Genomic DNA, 17,315 nt, shown 5'->3' on the forward strand with positions numbered 1-17,315 from the left:
ATGCAGAAAAAACATTTGACAAAGTTGACACATATGATAAAAATTCTCAACAAGTGAAGTTAGAGATAGCATACTTCGACATAATAAAGACCATTTTTGACAAACCCACAGCTAACATCATATTCAATGGGGAAAAACTGAAAGTTTTTCCTCTAAGATCAGGAACAAGACAAAGATGTTCATTCTTGCTACTTTTATTCAACATTGTCTTGGAAGTCCTAGCCATAGAAATCAGACAAGAAAAAGAAACAAGAGGCATCCATATTGGTAAAGAAGTTAAACTGTCACTATTTGCAAATAGCAAGATACTATACATAGAAAAGCCTAAAATCTCAACCAAGAAACTATTAGAAGTAATAAGTGAATTCAGTAAAGTTTCAGGATCCAAAATTAATACCCATAAATTGGAAGTATTTCTATATGTCAATATTGAAGTAGCAGAAAAAATTTAAGAAAAAACACCATTTACAAATGTACCAAAAGGAATAAAATATCTAGGGACAAACTTAACCAAGGAGGTGAAAGACCTGTATTTCAAAAACTAGAAAATGTTGATAAAGGAAATTGAAAATGACATAAAAAATGGAAAGATATTCCATGTTAATGGGTTAGAAAAATTACTATTGCTAAAATTCCCATACTACACAAAGCAGTCTACAGATTCAGTGAAATCCCTAACAAAATACCAACTGCATTTTTCACAGAACTAGAACAGATAATACTAAGCAAATAATAATAAACAAATAATACTAATACTAAACAAATAATACTAAAATCTGTAAGGAAGCACAAAAGACCCCAAATAGCCAAAGCAATCTTGAGAAAGAACAAAGCTTGAGAAAGAACAAACCAAATCACAATCCTAGATTTCAAGATATACTACAAAGCTTTGGTAATCAAAACAGCATGGTACCGGCACAAAAACAGACACATAGATCAACAGAACAGAACAGTGAGCCCAAAAATAAACCCTCTATTATATAGTCAATTAATCTTTGACAAAGGAGGGGAGAGTATAACAATGGGGAATAAGTGGTGCTGGGAAAACTGGACAGCTTCATGTAAAAGAATAAAAGTGGATCACCTTTAAATACCATATATGAAAATAAACTCAAAATGGATCAAAGACCTAAATGTGAGAACTGAAAACATAAAAATCCTAGAAAAGAACATAGGCAATAATTTCTCTAACATCAGTCATAACAACATAAAAATGTGTAGATGTGTATCCTCAGGCAAGGGAAACAAAGCAAAAATAATATAAAACTAAATAAATAAATAAAATTAATTAATTAGAATAAAAGCTTTCACACAGCAAAGAAAGCCACCAAAAAAACAAAAAGAGAACTTTTTAAATGGGAGAATATATTTATAAGTTGTATGTACAATAAGGGGTTAATATTCAAGCTATATAAAGAACTTACACAACTCACACCAAAAAGCAAACCATCTGTTCAAAAAGTGGGCAGAAGACCTGAATAGACATTTTTCCAAAGGAAACACATGGCCAACAAACACATGAAAAGATGCTCAACGTCACTAATTATTAGGGAAATGTAAATCAAAACCACAATGAGATATCAACTTATACATGATAAAATAGCTAAAGTCGGAGGCACCTGGGTGGCTCAGTGAGTTAAAACCTCTGCCTTCGGCTCAGGTCATGATTCCAGGGTCCTGGGATCCAGCCCCGCATCTGGCTCTCTGCTCAGCAGGGAGCCCGCTTCCCTTCCTCTCTCTGCCTGCCTCTCTGCCTACTTGCGATCTCTTTCAAATAAATAAATAAAATCTTTAAAAAAAAAAAGAACATCTTTAAAAAATAAATACATAAAATAAAATAGCTAAAGTCAAAAAGATGAGAAATAATAAGTATTGGAGAAGATATGGTGAAAAAGGAAAACTCATGCACTGTTGATGGGAATGTAAATTAGTACTATCACTGTGGAACACAAATGTTCCTCAAGAAATCAAAAGAAGGAATATCACATGATCCAATAATTCCACTATTAGGTCTTTACCCAAAGAAAATGAAAATACCAATTCAAAAAGATATATACACCTCCATGTTTATTGCAGCATTATTTATAATAGCAAAGATATGGACACACTCTAAGTGTCCATCAATAAATAAGTGAACAAGGAGATGTGATATAGAGATAAATAGATGATAGATTAGATAGATATAGATACATACATGCATATACATACACACACATACACACTAGAATATTACACAGCCATTAAAAAAGAATGACATTATGTCATTTGAGACAACATGGATGGACCTAGAAGGTATTATGCTAAATAAAATAAGTCAAACTGAGAAAGACAAATACCATACGATTTCACTCATAAGTAGAATCTTTAAATAAATAAATAAACAAAAAAGCAGTATCAGACCTGTAAATACAGAGAACAAACTGATGGTTGCCAGAGGGGAGGAAATGGGGAAATGGGCAGAATGGTTAATGGTAGTGGGAGATACAGGCTTCCAGTTATGGAATGAATGAGTCACAAGAATAATAGGCACAGCACAAAGAATATAGTCAAATGGTATTGTAAAAGGGATTTACCATGTATCAGGACAGATGGTAGCTATACTTGGGGTGAACATAGCATAATGTAGAAACTTGCTGAATCACTATGTTTTACAACTGAAACTATGTAACATGTATGTCAACTACATATATATCTTTGGAGCCCATGGTCAAGGAAGGCTATTAAATAGGAAAGCGTTTCTTAAAAAGTTTTAAAGATAACTAGTTTTCCAAGTAGAAAAAGAAGTAAAAGCATTTTATGTGTGTGGGGAGAGTAAATTAAAGTCACAAGAATAGGACATATAAGAACGTATTGTGTAAACAAGTAATTTTGTGTAGCTAGAAGTAAAATTAAAAGGAGAGTGTGGCAGGAATGGATCATGGAAGCTTATTTTAACATCATGTTAAGATTTGACCTATAGGCAGTCAGAGCCACAAAAACATTGTACACAGCAAGTGACATGATGAGATATCCATTTCATAGAGCTGATATGGCCCCCACATGCTGAATAGCCAGTGGGGGGACATCAGAGCTTTGTGGAGCAGCCACCATAGGCATGGAACCAAGTGTTCTGCTTTCACGCTCTGAGGGCTGGAATGGGCTGCTAGACTGGCCCCAAATCCACCTTTGCAAAACCAGAGAGGTGAAATCTCTGTTCTAGCACTTTAAAAGAAAGTTTTCTCAGGGTTCTTGTTATCCCAGTTTTAGAACAGCCACTCAGGTTAGGATAGTTATATGGAATGCGGAATAAATAGTCACAGGACCCTTGGCTTTAACATTCCACATTTCAAATTCCTTTTTATCTATGTAATTAAGCTATCCTATACTTCTTTTGTCTCACTAGTAATAAAGAGGGTGTCTATTATAAAGCTAGGACTAGTTCATATCATTTGAATCCATATTGGGGGAGGAGAAAGAGCTGGTCATTTCAGCCATTTTACAGGTAGCCTTCTCTTGGGTGCAAGACTTCACAAGGGGAAAAAATTCAGTTCAAACATCTTTGAGGACTTTCATCAGGACACTTTGAAACTAGCTTAAAATTTACTTCCTCTAGGAACTTTGTCTCTACTGGCCTTCCCTCCATTCCACATTTCATCCTTACTACACACTGTGCATGCAACATATCTGACCCAGATTCCATGTATCCTAAAAACAAGAGACATTCTTGACTGTATTAGTTTCTAGGACTGTCAGAACAAAGTATTACAAACTTTGGTGGTATAAAGCAAAAGAAATTTATTGTCTCCCAGTTCAGGATGCTATAAGTCCAAAATCAAGGTATTAGCAGGACCACATTCTCATTAAAATCTGTAGGGGAGAATCCTTGTGTCTCTCCTAGCTTCTAGTGGTTTTCTGGCTATCTTCAGCTTTTCTTGGCTTGCAACTGTCTGACTCCCATCTCTGCCTTCATTCTTACATAGCATTCTCTTCGTATCTTTATCTTCACATGGTCCTCTTCGTATAAAGGCAACAGTCATGGGCACCTGGGTGGCTCAATCAGTTAAGCGTCTGCCTTCAGCTCAGGTCATGATCCCAGAGTCCTGAGATTGAGCCACACATTGGGCTCCCTGCTCAGTGGGGAGTCTGCTTCTCCCTCTGCCTCTGCTACTTTCCCCTGCTCATGTCCCATCCCTCTCAAATAAATAAAATCTTTAAAAAAAAAAAAGACATCATTCATATTGGATTAGGAGCCCACTCTTATGCAGTATGACTTCATCTTAATTAATTACAATGACTCTATTTCTAAATAAGATAATGCTGAGTGAAATAAGTCAAGTAGAGAGAGTCAATTATCATATGGTTTCACTTACTTGTGGAGCATAAGGAATAACACAGAGGACACTGGGAGATGGAGAGGAGAAGTGAGTTGGGGGAAATCAGAGGAGGAGAAGAACCATGAGAGACTGTGGACTCTGAGAAACAAACTGAAGGTTTTGGAGGGGGAGGTGGGTGGGGAGTAGGGAGAGCATGGTGGTAAGTATTAAGGAGGACACATATTGCATGGAACACTGGGTGAGGTGCATAAACAATGAATTGGAACACTGAAAAAATAAAAAAAAATTAAATTAAATTAAGTTTTTTAAAAAGATCACATTCTAAAGTACTGGGGGTTAGAATTTCAAAATATCTTATTTGAGGGGACACTTCCCCTCAAAAAAACTCATAACACTTTGTTCTCTTGGTGACTCACCTGCAGTATTTAGTCCAATGCTGAGAATGTGACCATGAATGCTATTTACTTGTGTGATTTAAGTTACTAACTCATTCATCTGCCTGTCTGCAAAAGAACACAATAACACCATTACTCCTTTGTGCCAACACACCAAACAGCTTCACTTTTAACAAGACTGGAGAAAACAGTGAGTGGGATTTGGTCAAAATTGTGGTCATCCTAGCTGAAAGCTGGAATGAGAATTTGTCAGTGTCACTTATGATATACGGAAATGTTGAACTTTAATAGAGTATAGACTTACAAGGCATACTCAGGTGTTTCTGTGCTCTCCTATGAGTTTAGGTCTTTTAAAAGACAGAGTATTACTTTCAATCACAATTTCACTATAATCAGTAATGGCAACATTTTCTTCAATTTACCCTCAAGGGCCATAGAATCTCAGGCTGCCATCCGTGCAATTAGACTAACAGCAGGCAAAGAGCCAAACTAGGGGATGGGAGAAGAGTTATGCTACCAAATCAAATATGGGTTTGTTTTTAATTAACTAGTCAAACTTGTGGTAGGGAAATCTGTTCTGATTGCACCCTGTCATTTATACATGTAAAATATGTTAAAAGAAAAATATATATTCTATCCCTTTTTAGCAATCGACAGTTTTCAGAGTCCTTTCTCATTAGGCTCTTTCTAGTGGGACCCACTTAAGTTAATGATTGAGGGAGCTACCCCTATGCCAAGAAGTGTCCCTGAGAGCAACCAGGAAGATGGTTTTTGTGCCCCTCATTTACTTTGTTCTGTCCGAGCAAACAGTTGGCAAGAGGAGCCATTTCCTATTGCCTGGGCAATGTTTTAATTACTGTTTAAATATTTGCCATCCTGTCTTTATCTTTTGGTTAAAATTGCAGAGTTAATGTGATACAGATTTGTACCTTTTGCTGAGAGAAATGTAGGTTTCATCCTATGAACAAGAGCTATGTTCTCCACAAAGAGCTTTCCCTCTACCCACCTCCACTACTTGTCTTTCACTTTATGCACTGTATTAATCTTTTGTATCTTCTCAGTGCCTGCAGGTTACCAACAAATTGCCCCCAGGCAGTTCTAACACATTAAGTTTCAGCAAACCGGGCACTACAATGTGACTCACTGCAAAAATTTAAGGACTCTTAAATCAATCTCTTTGAATACCAGCCCAGAAAAATATCAGTCCTGGGCAAGAACCTCACCAATTGATGGATATTTTGGGGTCAAGGTAAAATGAGTTTCTGGCCTCAGGCTAGTTTCTAATGGACAATGGTTCTGTGCCAAGGACTCCTTCTATTCCTGCTAATGAAGCTCTGTAAAGTTTCAGCTGCACTCAGGCTAACTTGGCTTCTTGTAACCTGATTTCTCCAAGCCTCACCAACTGGGGTGTGTTTAAAGAGTTACACTAACAGTAATAACTCAAATTTCACTGGTTCTTGCTCCTACCTATTCCTTCTGCTCCTAGCCTTTGCTTTTTTTTTTCCCAGTACTTTTAGTAAAAGTACCCTCTCTGTTTTAACATACAGTCAACTCTCTCTGTATACAACTCTTCATAAATTCAGTAGGAGCAGGACAGAAAAGAAACATGAATGACTGACATCATTCTCACTCTTCCTCACTGATAACAAATATTTAGTTGAGTCAAGCTCATCCTGTCTGGCTTTCTCTGCCCCACAAGATGAGCACCCTCTCAAGAATCTCCTCCATCCTCATCAGAAAAGAAGTTTCTAGTAGTCTTTTCCACCAGAACTGCCAGATATGTCAAATGACCAGTTCTGAATACCACTTGGACTCTACCTGAGGACTCGAATAGTCCTGAAATAACTGCTCACTCCTCTGAAAAATACTTGTTTGAAATTAAAAGGTTTGGAGCTCTTATTCCAACAACTGCAGACAATAATTACTGCCAAGCTTTTTATAAAAGAATGCTAAAAAACTGGATGAAATATTTTTTAAATGTTTGATGGAATAAGAAAGTTAACATGATAGTGAATAATTGTCAGAACAGAACCTACAAGAAGACATAGGACAGAAAAATAATGAGGAGAGCCCTATAATAGCCCCAGCTCACTTCCATGAAATAGTTTCCAGACCATGGGAGGGAATACTAATGCAGATGCAGTCCACAGACTCCCTATGATGAATCGATGCACTTAAGAGTTTGGAAAGACCAATGTGGCTAAAGTTATCAGGATACAAGGGAAAGAAAGAGCTTCAGGGAAGGAGAACTGGACATCTATAGAGGGTCTCCCTCAGATTCAAAGTTCTGATTAGTGCATAAATGGGATGAAATTAGCAAAAGCCAGGGAAGAACTCTAACAAAGAATTATAAAGAACAGTACCTGGGTCCATTATCTTGCTCCTCCAGGATTGGTCCCTTTGAGTGAGGATGAAAGAGGTGCAGAGAAATTATATTCATTCATCTTTACCATTCCATAATATTCATCAGCCAACCCTGCCTTGAGGACACTATGGCAGATGAGACAGCCCCAGTCTCCACGTTACCGAGCTCACAGTTCTGTGGTGACTTAGATGCATCACCATCACCAGGAAAAGGAAGGGCCTATCTACAGGTTCATGCCAAGTTCTGGTATCCCACGAACTATCACTGAGGGAGAAAACACAGGTCTGAAAACATGGGAATGTCTCAACAGACCAGAAGAAGGCAGAGGGAGATTATTCAAAATAGGAATATGGGGCATTCAGTGATGAGGATCTTCAGTACTAATAGGAAAAGATCATCAAGGCCTTGTGGTAAGCAGAAAAAAAAGTATGATATCAACGTGTGTGGATATATATGCATATGAAGTTAAAGAGAGGTAACTAGAAGGAGTTACAACAAAATGTCAACAGCAATTACCTTTGAGAGAAGAAAATGATACCATTACAAGCCGTAAAGTGAGCTCCTCTTCTCCTCCATACTCTTTGTATTACTTGATTCTTTATGAGAACATATTTGTGTGACAATTTTATAAATGAAAAATCCCAAGTAAATAAACAGATTTAAAGATTTAAAAAAAAAAAAAAGCCCCTGGTCTCACATGAAGACAGGAAATTTGATTGTCCCCACCAGCCAGATTGGAAAACTTCATCATTTACAGAAATTAAATAAGGTATTCAGAAAGTTCTTACCTCAGTAGTAGGAAATAATTAGTCCTCTATTAAACAGTGTTTTAGTCCCACCTTACAAATATTAAAAGTAAGATTTAAAAGGCTCAAACAGTTTCTAAGAAACTTAAACTGCATTCCATCACAGAACAAAACTCAAGAAACTTATAAGAATTAAAACATAGTCAGAGCCCAGCAATGAAAAATACATAATGTCTAATATTATACCAAAAAATAGTGGACATGCTCTTTCATCTGGGCTGCCAATATACCATCCAGACTGAAGAAGACCTGAAAACTTCAGAGCCACAGGACCCACGGCCAAGGACACATCAGCAAGCACTGGAAACTACCAGAAAGCCTGGGGGATGCTAGCAGCATGCATCACCCCAGAATAAATTTCCACAAATTATCACCCAGGTTATTTTGGAAAAGTGGGTATGAGGCATGACCACTTCAAGAGGAACCAGAGCTTCTGCCCAACTGTCAACCTGGGTAAACTGTGGACCTTGGTCAGTGAGCAGACATAGATAAATGCTTCCTAAAACAAGACTGGAGCTGTTCCTATCATTGATGTAGTACAACTGGACTACTACAAAGTTCTGGGGAAGGGACAGCTCCCATAACAACTTCTCATCATGAATACCAAATTCTTCAATGGAAGAGCTAAAGATAAGATTAAGGGATGGGGGGAGGGGGAACTGTCTGTCCTGGTAGCCTGAAGCCACACAGAGGGATGTTCATTAAATGTTAACAAGTAACTTAAAAAAAGAAAGAAAGAAAGAGAAAGAGGCATGCAAAGAAACAGGAAAGTACTGAGGAAAAAAATCAACCAACCCCAAAGTGAGACAGATAGTAAAATTAACAGACAACAACATTTAAAAAAATAAGAACATTCCATAAATTCAAAAAGTCAAATAGAAACAGAAAAGATATCTTAAAAAGTTAAACTTCTAGAGATGAAAACTACACTGAAAGAAATTCAGCAGATAGAACACTGAGAAGAAAATATCACTGAAATAAAACACTTAGAAAAACTTTAAACTATAGTACAACTTCAAACTGTCTAATATACAGGTAACTAGAGTCCCCAGTGAAAGACACAGAAAGGAAACAGGAAAAATAATGCCCAAATAATGCCAAAGAAATAACGGCTCAAAGGTTTTCCAGATTTGATTAAATCAAATCAACATATCCAAGAAGCTCCATAAACCTTGAGGACAAGAAATATACGGAAAACTACAGCAACACCAATTAAAATCAAATTGCTCAAAATTTCTGGTAGATAAAAAACAAACAAATGAACACATAAACAAACAAACAAAAAACTTGAAAGCAGCCATAGAAAAAGCTATAGGAACAAAAATAAGACTGACAGAAAATTTCTTGTTAGAAATAACACAAAGGGAAAGAGCAAGATGGCAGAGGAGTAAGAGACCGAGATATCATCATGTCCCAAGAATTCAGCTAGATCATTATCAAACCATTCTAAACACCTACAAACTCAACAGGAGATTGAAGAGAAGAAGAGCAGCAATTCTAGGAACAAAAAATCTAGCACTTTCGGGAGGTAGGATGTGTGGAGAAGTGAATCCAAAGTGATGCGTCTATAGACCACAGGGGGAAGGGCCAGCTTCCAGCAAGCAGTATAGCAGTGGAGCACAAAATTGGAACTTTTAGAAGTCTGCTTCACTGAGGGACATCACTCCAGAGGCTAAGCACAGGGTGGAGCCCTAGCGGGAACAGTTTGGTCTCAGGACCAACGTGGTCACCAAAAAAACAGGGATTTCTGAGTGTGACAGAGTTCCCAGGTATCGGAGTGGGGAAGCCAGCTACAGAGATGGAGCCAAGCAGTGGGCTCTCAGCTCATGGTTACCTTAAACCGTGATCCAAGGCACTCTCTTTGAGCCAGAACTCCACAAGTGGCAGATCTGGGGAGACCCCCTCCCTCGTCCAGGCAGAGTGGCATGGGAGTGCACTGCAGGAATCTGCTGGGTTTGGAGACTCCAAACCGGGCCATGTGCCAGAGATAGAAATGCTCAGTCACATGCCAGGTGAGCATGGAGCACAGCCAGAGACCAGGAAGATGGGAGGGATTGACTGTTTTTCTCTGAGGACACACTGAGGAGTAAGGCCCTGAGCTCTTGGCTCTTCTGGGCCAGAGATTGGGAGGCCGCCATTTTCATTCCCATCCTCCAAAGATGTACAGAAAGCATTCAGGGAACAAAGACTCCCAAGAGTGAACCCTGCACAGATTACTTAGCCAGGCCCGCAGCAAGGGAGGTGCAATTCCACCTCGAGCAAAGACATTTAAGAATCACTGCAACAGGCCTCTCCCCCAGAAGATCAGCAAGAACATCCAGTCAAGACCAAGTTCACCAATGAATGAGAACTGCAGAACTCCCGAGCTGGGGAGAGCAACACAGAATTCATGGCTTTTATCTCATGATCTGTTAGTCTTTCAAAGTTAAATTAAAAAAAAAAATTTATTCTATTTTTCAAATTTTTCCTCTTTCCTATTTTAATGTTTTTTAACTATTTTATCTTATCAATATGTTTTTAAAAATAATTTTAAATTTTCATTGTTATAGTCATTTTTTATCCCTTCATTGTATTTAACCATATTTCTTGTATACATATAGGTTTTTTTTTCCTCTTTAAAATTTTGGGATACAATTTCTTTTTTTTTTTTTTTTTTAAAGATTTTATTTATTTATTTGACAGAGAGAAATCACAAGTAGGCAGAGAGGCAGGCAGAGAGAGAGAGAGGGAAGCAGGCTCCCTGCTGAGCAGAGAGCCCGATGCGGGACTCGATCCCAGGACCCTGAGATCATGACCTGAGCCGAAGGCAGCGGCTTAACCCACTGAGCCACCCAGGCGCCCTGGGATACAATTTCTAATGATAGATCAAGATATACCCTAAATCTAGCACATAGTTTTGTTCTAGTCTCCAGCCTGATCATATTCTTTCCTCCTTTTTTTTTTTTCTCCTTTTTAACCAATTTCTTATCAATTCCTTTTCTGGAATCCTTTTTTAATTTTCATTTTTACAGTCATATTCCACCCCTTCATCATGTTTACTTGTATTTGTGTGTGTGTGTGTATATATATATATATATATATATATATGGGGTTTTTTCTCTTTTTTCCTTCTTTCTTCTCCTCCCAGTTTCAGCTCTCTTCTTATTTGGTTAGTATATATTTTTCTGGGGTCATTGCTACCCTTTTACTACTTTGTTCTCTCATTCATCTATTCTTACCTGGATAAATGAGAAGGTGGAAAAACTAACCACAAAAAAAAAAAAAAAAAAGAGGCAGTACTGAGGGCTAGGGACCTAATCAATATGGACATTAGTAAGATGTCAGAACTAGAGTTCAGAATGACGATTATCAAGGTGCTACCTGGGCTCGAAAAAAGCATGGACGATACTAAAGAATTCCTTTCTGGAGAAATAAAATCCCTATCTAGAGAAATAAAAGAACTAAAATCTAACCAAGTTGAAATTTAAAAAAAAGCTATTAATGAGGTGCAATAAAAAATGGAGGCTCTGGGGCACCTGGGTGACTCAGTGGGTTAAAGTCTCTGCCTTCAGCTCAGGTCATGGTCTCAGGGTCCTGGGATCGAGCCCCGCATCGGGCTCTCTGCTTGGCAGTGAGCCTGCTTCCCCCTCTCTCTCTGCCTGCCTCTCTACCTACTTGTGATCTGTCTGTCAAATAAATAAATAAAATTTTTAAAAATAAAAAAAAATGGAGGCTCTTACTGCTAGGATAAATGAGGCAGAAGAGAGAAATAGTGATATAGAAAACCAAATGATAGAGAAAAAAGAAGCTGAGCAAAAGAGAGATAAACGGGACCACAAGGGTAGAATTCAAGAGAGAAATGATACCATAAGATGAAACAATATTAGAATAATTGGGATCCCAGAAAAGAAAAAAGATAGAGGGGGGGAAGAAGGTATATTGGAGCAAATTATAGCAGAAAATTTCCTTAATTAGGTGAAGGGAACAAGCATCAAAATCCAGGAGGTGCAGAGAACCCCCTCAAAATCAATAAAAATGGGTCCACACCCTGTCATCTACTAGTTAAACTTGCAAGTATCAGTGACAAAGAGAAAACCCTGAAAACAGCTTGGGGTAAGATGTCTGTAACATACAATGGTAAAAATATTAGATTGGCAGCAGACTTATCCACAGAGACCTAGCAGGCCAGAAAGGACCAGCATGATATATTCAGAGTATTAAATGAGAAAAATATGCAGCCAAGAATACTATATCCAGCTAGGCTAACACTGAAAATAGGAGAGATAAAAAGCTTCCAGGACAAACAAAAATTAAAAGAATTTGCAAACACCAAACCAGGCCTACAGAAAATATTGAAAGGGGTTCTCTAAGCAAAGAGAGAGCCTAAAAGTAGTAGACCAGAAAGGAACAGAGACAATATACAGTAATAGTCACCTTACAGGCAATACAATGGCACTAAATTCATATCTTTCAATAGTTACCCAGAATGTAAATAGGCTAAATGCCCTCAATCAAAAGACACAGGGTATCAGAATGGATAAAAAAACAAGACACATTGATATGCTATCTGCAAGAAACTCATTTTGCATCCAAAGACACCTCCAGATTTAAAGTGAGGGGGTGAAAAACAATTTACCATGCTAATGGACATCAAAAGAAAGCTGGGGTAGCAATCCTTATATCAGAAATATTAGATTTTAAGCCAAAGGCTATAATAAGAGATGAGGAAGGACACTATATCATACTCAAAGAGTCTGTCCAGCAAGAAGATCTAGAAAGTTTAAATATCTATGCCCCTAATATGGGAACAGTCAATTATATAAACCAATTAATATCAAAATCAAAGAAACACATCAACAGTAATACAATAATAGTAGGGGACCTGCCCCCTCACTGAAATGGACAGATCATCTAAGCAAAAGATCAACAAGGAAATAAAGGCTTTAAATGATGCAATGGATCAGATGGACATCACAGATACATTCAGAACATTCCACTCCAAAGCAACAGAATACACATTCTTCTCTAATGCACATGGAACATTCTTCAGAATAGGTCACATCCTACATCACAAATCAGGTCTCAACTGGTACCAAAGGCTGGGATCATTCCCTACATATTTTTAGAGCCCAATGCTTTGAAACTAGAACTCAACCACATGATGAAAGTTGGAAAGAACTCAAGTACATGGAGGCTAAAGAGCATCCTACTAAAGAATGAATGGGACAACCAGGAAATTAAAGAATTAAGAAAATTCACAAATACAAATGAAAATGAAAGCACAACTTTTCAAAGTCCTTAGGAAACAGCAAAGGTGGTCCTGAGAGGAAAGTATATAGTCATACAAGCCTTGCTCAAGAAACAAGAAAGATCTCAAATACACAACCTAATCTACACCTGAAGGAGATGGAAAAAGAACAGCAAAGAAAGCCTAAACCCAGCAGGAGAAGAGAAATAATAAAGATCAAAGCAGAAACCAATGAAATAGAAACCAAAAGAACAGTAAAACAAATCAACAAAACTAGGAGCTGGTTCTTTGAAAGAATTAATAAGATTGATAAACCCCTGGCCAGACTTATCAAAAGGAAAAGAGAAAGGATCCAAATTAATAAAATCATAAATGATAAAAGAGAGATCACAAGCAAAATCAAAGAAAAACAAACAATTATAAGAACACATTATGAGCAACTATACACCAGTAAATTTGACAATCTGAAAGAAAAGGACGCATTCCTAGAGATGTATAAACTAACAAAACTGAACCAGGAAGAAATAGAAAACCTGAACAGACCCATAACCAGTAAGGAGATTGAAGCAGTCATCAAAACTCTCCCAACAAACAAGAGCCCAGGGCCAGATGGTTTCCCAGGGGAATTCTACCAAACATTTAAAGAATTAATACCTATTATCCTGAAACTGTTCCAAATAATAGAAGTGGAAGGAAATTTTCCTACTCATTTTATGAAGCCAGCATTACCTTGATCCGAAAACCAGACAAAGACCACATTAAAAAGGAGAATTACAGACCAATATCCTTGATGAACACAGATGCAAAAATTCTCACCAAAATACTAGTCAATAGGATCCAATAGTACATTAGGAGTATTATTCACTACAACCAAGTGGGATTTATTCCTGGGCTGCAAGGTTGGTTCAACATCTGCAAATCAATGTGACACATTAATAAAAGAAAATCCAAGAACCATATGATACTCTCAATAGATGCTGAAAAAGCATTTGACAAATTGCAGCACCTTTTCTTTTTTTTTTTTAATTTTATTTATTTATTTATTTATTTGATAGAGATCACAAGTAGGCAGAGAGGCAGGCAGAGAGAGGAAGGGAAGCAGGCTCCCCACTGAGCAGAAAGCCCCATTCCAGACTCGATCCCAGGACCCAGAGATTATGACCTAAGCCAAAGGCAGAGGCTTTAACCCACTGAGCCACCCAGGCGCCCCTGCAGCATCTGTTCTTGATCAATACTCTTCACGGTGTAGGGATAGAGGGCACATACCTCAATATCATTAAAGCCATCTATGAAAAACCCACAATGAATATCATTCTCAATGGGGAAAAACTTGAGATCTTTTCCCCTAAGGTCAGGAATACAGCAGGGATATCCACTATCACCACTATTTTTCAATGTAGTACTAGAAGTCGTAGCTTCAGCAATCAGACAACAGAAAGAAATAAAAGACATCCAAATCAGCAAAGAAGATGTCAAACTCTCACTCTTTGCAGATGATATGATACTTTATGTGGAAAACCCAAAAGACTACACTCCAAAACTACTAGAACTCATACAGGAATTCTGTAAAGTTTCAAGATATAAAATCAATGCACAGAAATCAGTTGCATTTCTATACACCAAGAGCAAGACAGAAGAAAGAGGAATTGAGGAGTCAATTCCATTTACAATTGCACCCAAAACCATAAGATACCTAGGAATAAAGATAACCAAAGAAGCAAAGAATGTGTACTCAGAAAACTATAAAGTCCTCATGAAAGAAATGGAGGAAGACACAAAGAAATGGAAAAATGTTCCATGCTCGTGGATTGGAAGAACAAATATTGTGAAAATGTCTATGCCATCTAAAGCAATCTACACATTTAATGAAATCCCTATCAAAATACCATCAATTTTTTTCAAAGAAATGGAACAAATAATCCTAAAATCTATATGGAACCAGAAAAGACCTCGAATAGCCAGAGGAATGTTGAAAAAGAAAGCCAAAATTGGTGGCATCACAATTCCAGACTTCAGGCTCTATTACAAAGCTATAACCATCAAGACAGTATGGTATTGGCACAAAAACAGACACAAAAATCAATGGAACAGAATAGAGATCCCAGAAATAGACCCTCAACTCTATGGTCAACTAATCTTCGACAAAGAAGGAAAGAATGTCCAATGGAAAAAAGAGAGTCTCTTCAACAAATGGTGTTGGGAAAATTGGACAGCCATTTGCAGAAAAATTTAACTGGACCATTTCCTTACACCACACACAAAAATAGATTCAAAATGGGTGAAAGACCTCAATGTGAGAAAGGAATCCATCAAAATCCTTCAGGATAACACAGGCAGCAACCTTTTCGACCTCGGCCGCAGGAATTTCTTCCTAGAAACATTGCCAAAGGCAAGGGAAGCAAGGGCAAAAATGAACTATTGGGACTTCATTAAGTTCAAAAGTTTTTGCACAGCAAAGGAAACAGTCAACAAAACCAAAGACAACTGACAGAATGGGAGAAGATATTCCCAAATGACATATCAGATAAAGGGCTAGTATCCAAAATCTAGAAAGAACTTATCAAACTCAACACCCAAAGAACAAAGAACCCAATCAAGAAATGGGTAAAAGGCATGAACAGACATTTCTGCAAAGAAGACATCCAGATGGCCAACAGACACATGAAAAAGTGCTCCACATCACTCAGCGTCAGGGAAATACAAATCAAAACCACAATGAGATATCACCTCACACCAGTCAGAATGGCTAAAATCAACAAGTCAGGAAATGACAGATGCTGGCAAGGATGCAGAGAAAGGGGAACCCTCCTACACTGTTGGTGGGAATGCAAGCTGGTGAAGCCACTCTGGAAAATAGCATGAAGGTTCCTCAAAAAGTTGAAAATAGAGCTATCCTATGACCCAGCAATCACATTACAGGGTATTTACCCTAAAGAAACAAATGTAGTGATCCAAAGAGGCACGTGCACCCAAATGTTTATAGCAGCAATGTCCACAATAGCCAAACTATGGAAAAGACCTTGATGTCCATCAACAGATGAATGGATAAAGAAGATGTGGTATATATATACAATGGAATACTATGCAGCCATCAAAAGAAATGTAATCTTGCCATTTCCAACGATGTGGATGGAACTAGAGGGTATTGTGGTGAGCAAAATAAGTCAATTAGAGAAAGACAATTATCATATGATCTCCCTGATATGAGGAATTTGAGACGCAGACTTGGGAGTTAGAGGAATAGGGAAGGAAAAAAATGAGACAAGATGGGATTGGGCAGGAGACAAACTATAAGAGACTCTTAATCTCATAAAACAAACTGAGGGTTGCTGCAGAGGAGGGGAGTATGGAGAGGGTGGTTGGGTTATGGACATTGGGGTGGGTATGGGATATGGTGAGTGCTGTGAAATGTGTAAGCCTGACGATTCACAGACCTGTACCCCTGGGGCAAATAATACACTATATGTTAATAAAAATAATTAATTTTTAAAAAGGTAGAATGCAATGCCTAGGTGGCACAATCAGTTAAGCGTCTGACTCTTGGTTTCCACTCAGACTGTAAGCTCCCCATTGTGAGAGTGAACCCTGCATCAGGCTCTATGCTCAGCACAAAGTCTGTTTGAGATTAGCCTTCTTCCTCTGCCCCACCTGCTCATGCTCTCTCTCGCTCTCTCTCTCAAGGAAATAAATCTTTAAAAAGAAAAAAAGAACCCGAAGGTAGAATAAAGACATTTTCAGTCACATAAAGCTGAACAAATTCATCACCAATAGACTCACACTACAAAAATGTTACGGAAGTCCTTGAGTCAGAAGGAAATACTGATCTACACAAAGGAATAAAGAGCACCATTAACAGTAACTACATGGTTAAATGTGTAAGATGTTTCCAATAGTGCTTAAATTCTTTAAAACATAATTCATGCTCTAAACAAAAATAATAAGATATGGTAGGTTTATATGTGATTAAGCAAAATCTGTGATAACAATACCATGAAGGTCAAGAGGGAGAAATGGAAGAATGCTACACATGAAGTGGTATAATACCATTCAAAAGTAGACAGTGTAGAATACATACCAAAATCTTAAAGAAACTATGAAAATAACAAAAAACAATTATTGTATCTAATACACCAATAAGGAAGATTAAAGGAGTCATAAAAAATACTCGAATCTGGAGTGCCTGGGTGGCTCAGTTGGTTAAGCATCCAA

General features: G+C 37.7%; 1 pseudogene; it reads left to right on the plus strand.

Annotated features, from left to right (window-relative positions):
- Nucleotides 1-7,200: 7,200 nt before the first annotated feature.
- On the plus strand, nucleotides 7,201-8,559 carry LOC122907441 (annotated as a pseudogene).
- The last annotated feature ends 8,756 nt before the right edge of the window (nucleotides 8,560-17,315 follow it).

This window comes from Neovison vison, chromosome 5 (assembly GCF_020171115.1).
Source record: "Neovison vison isolate M4711 chromosome 5, ASM_NN_V1, whole genome shotgun sequence".
Taxonomy (NCBI): domain Eukaryota; kingdom Metazoa; phylum Chordata; class Mammalia; order Carnivora; family Mustelidae; genus Neogale; species Neogale vison.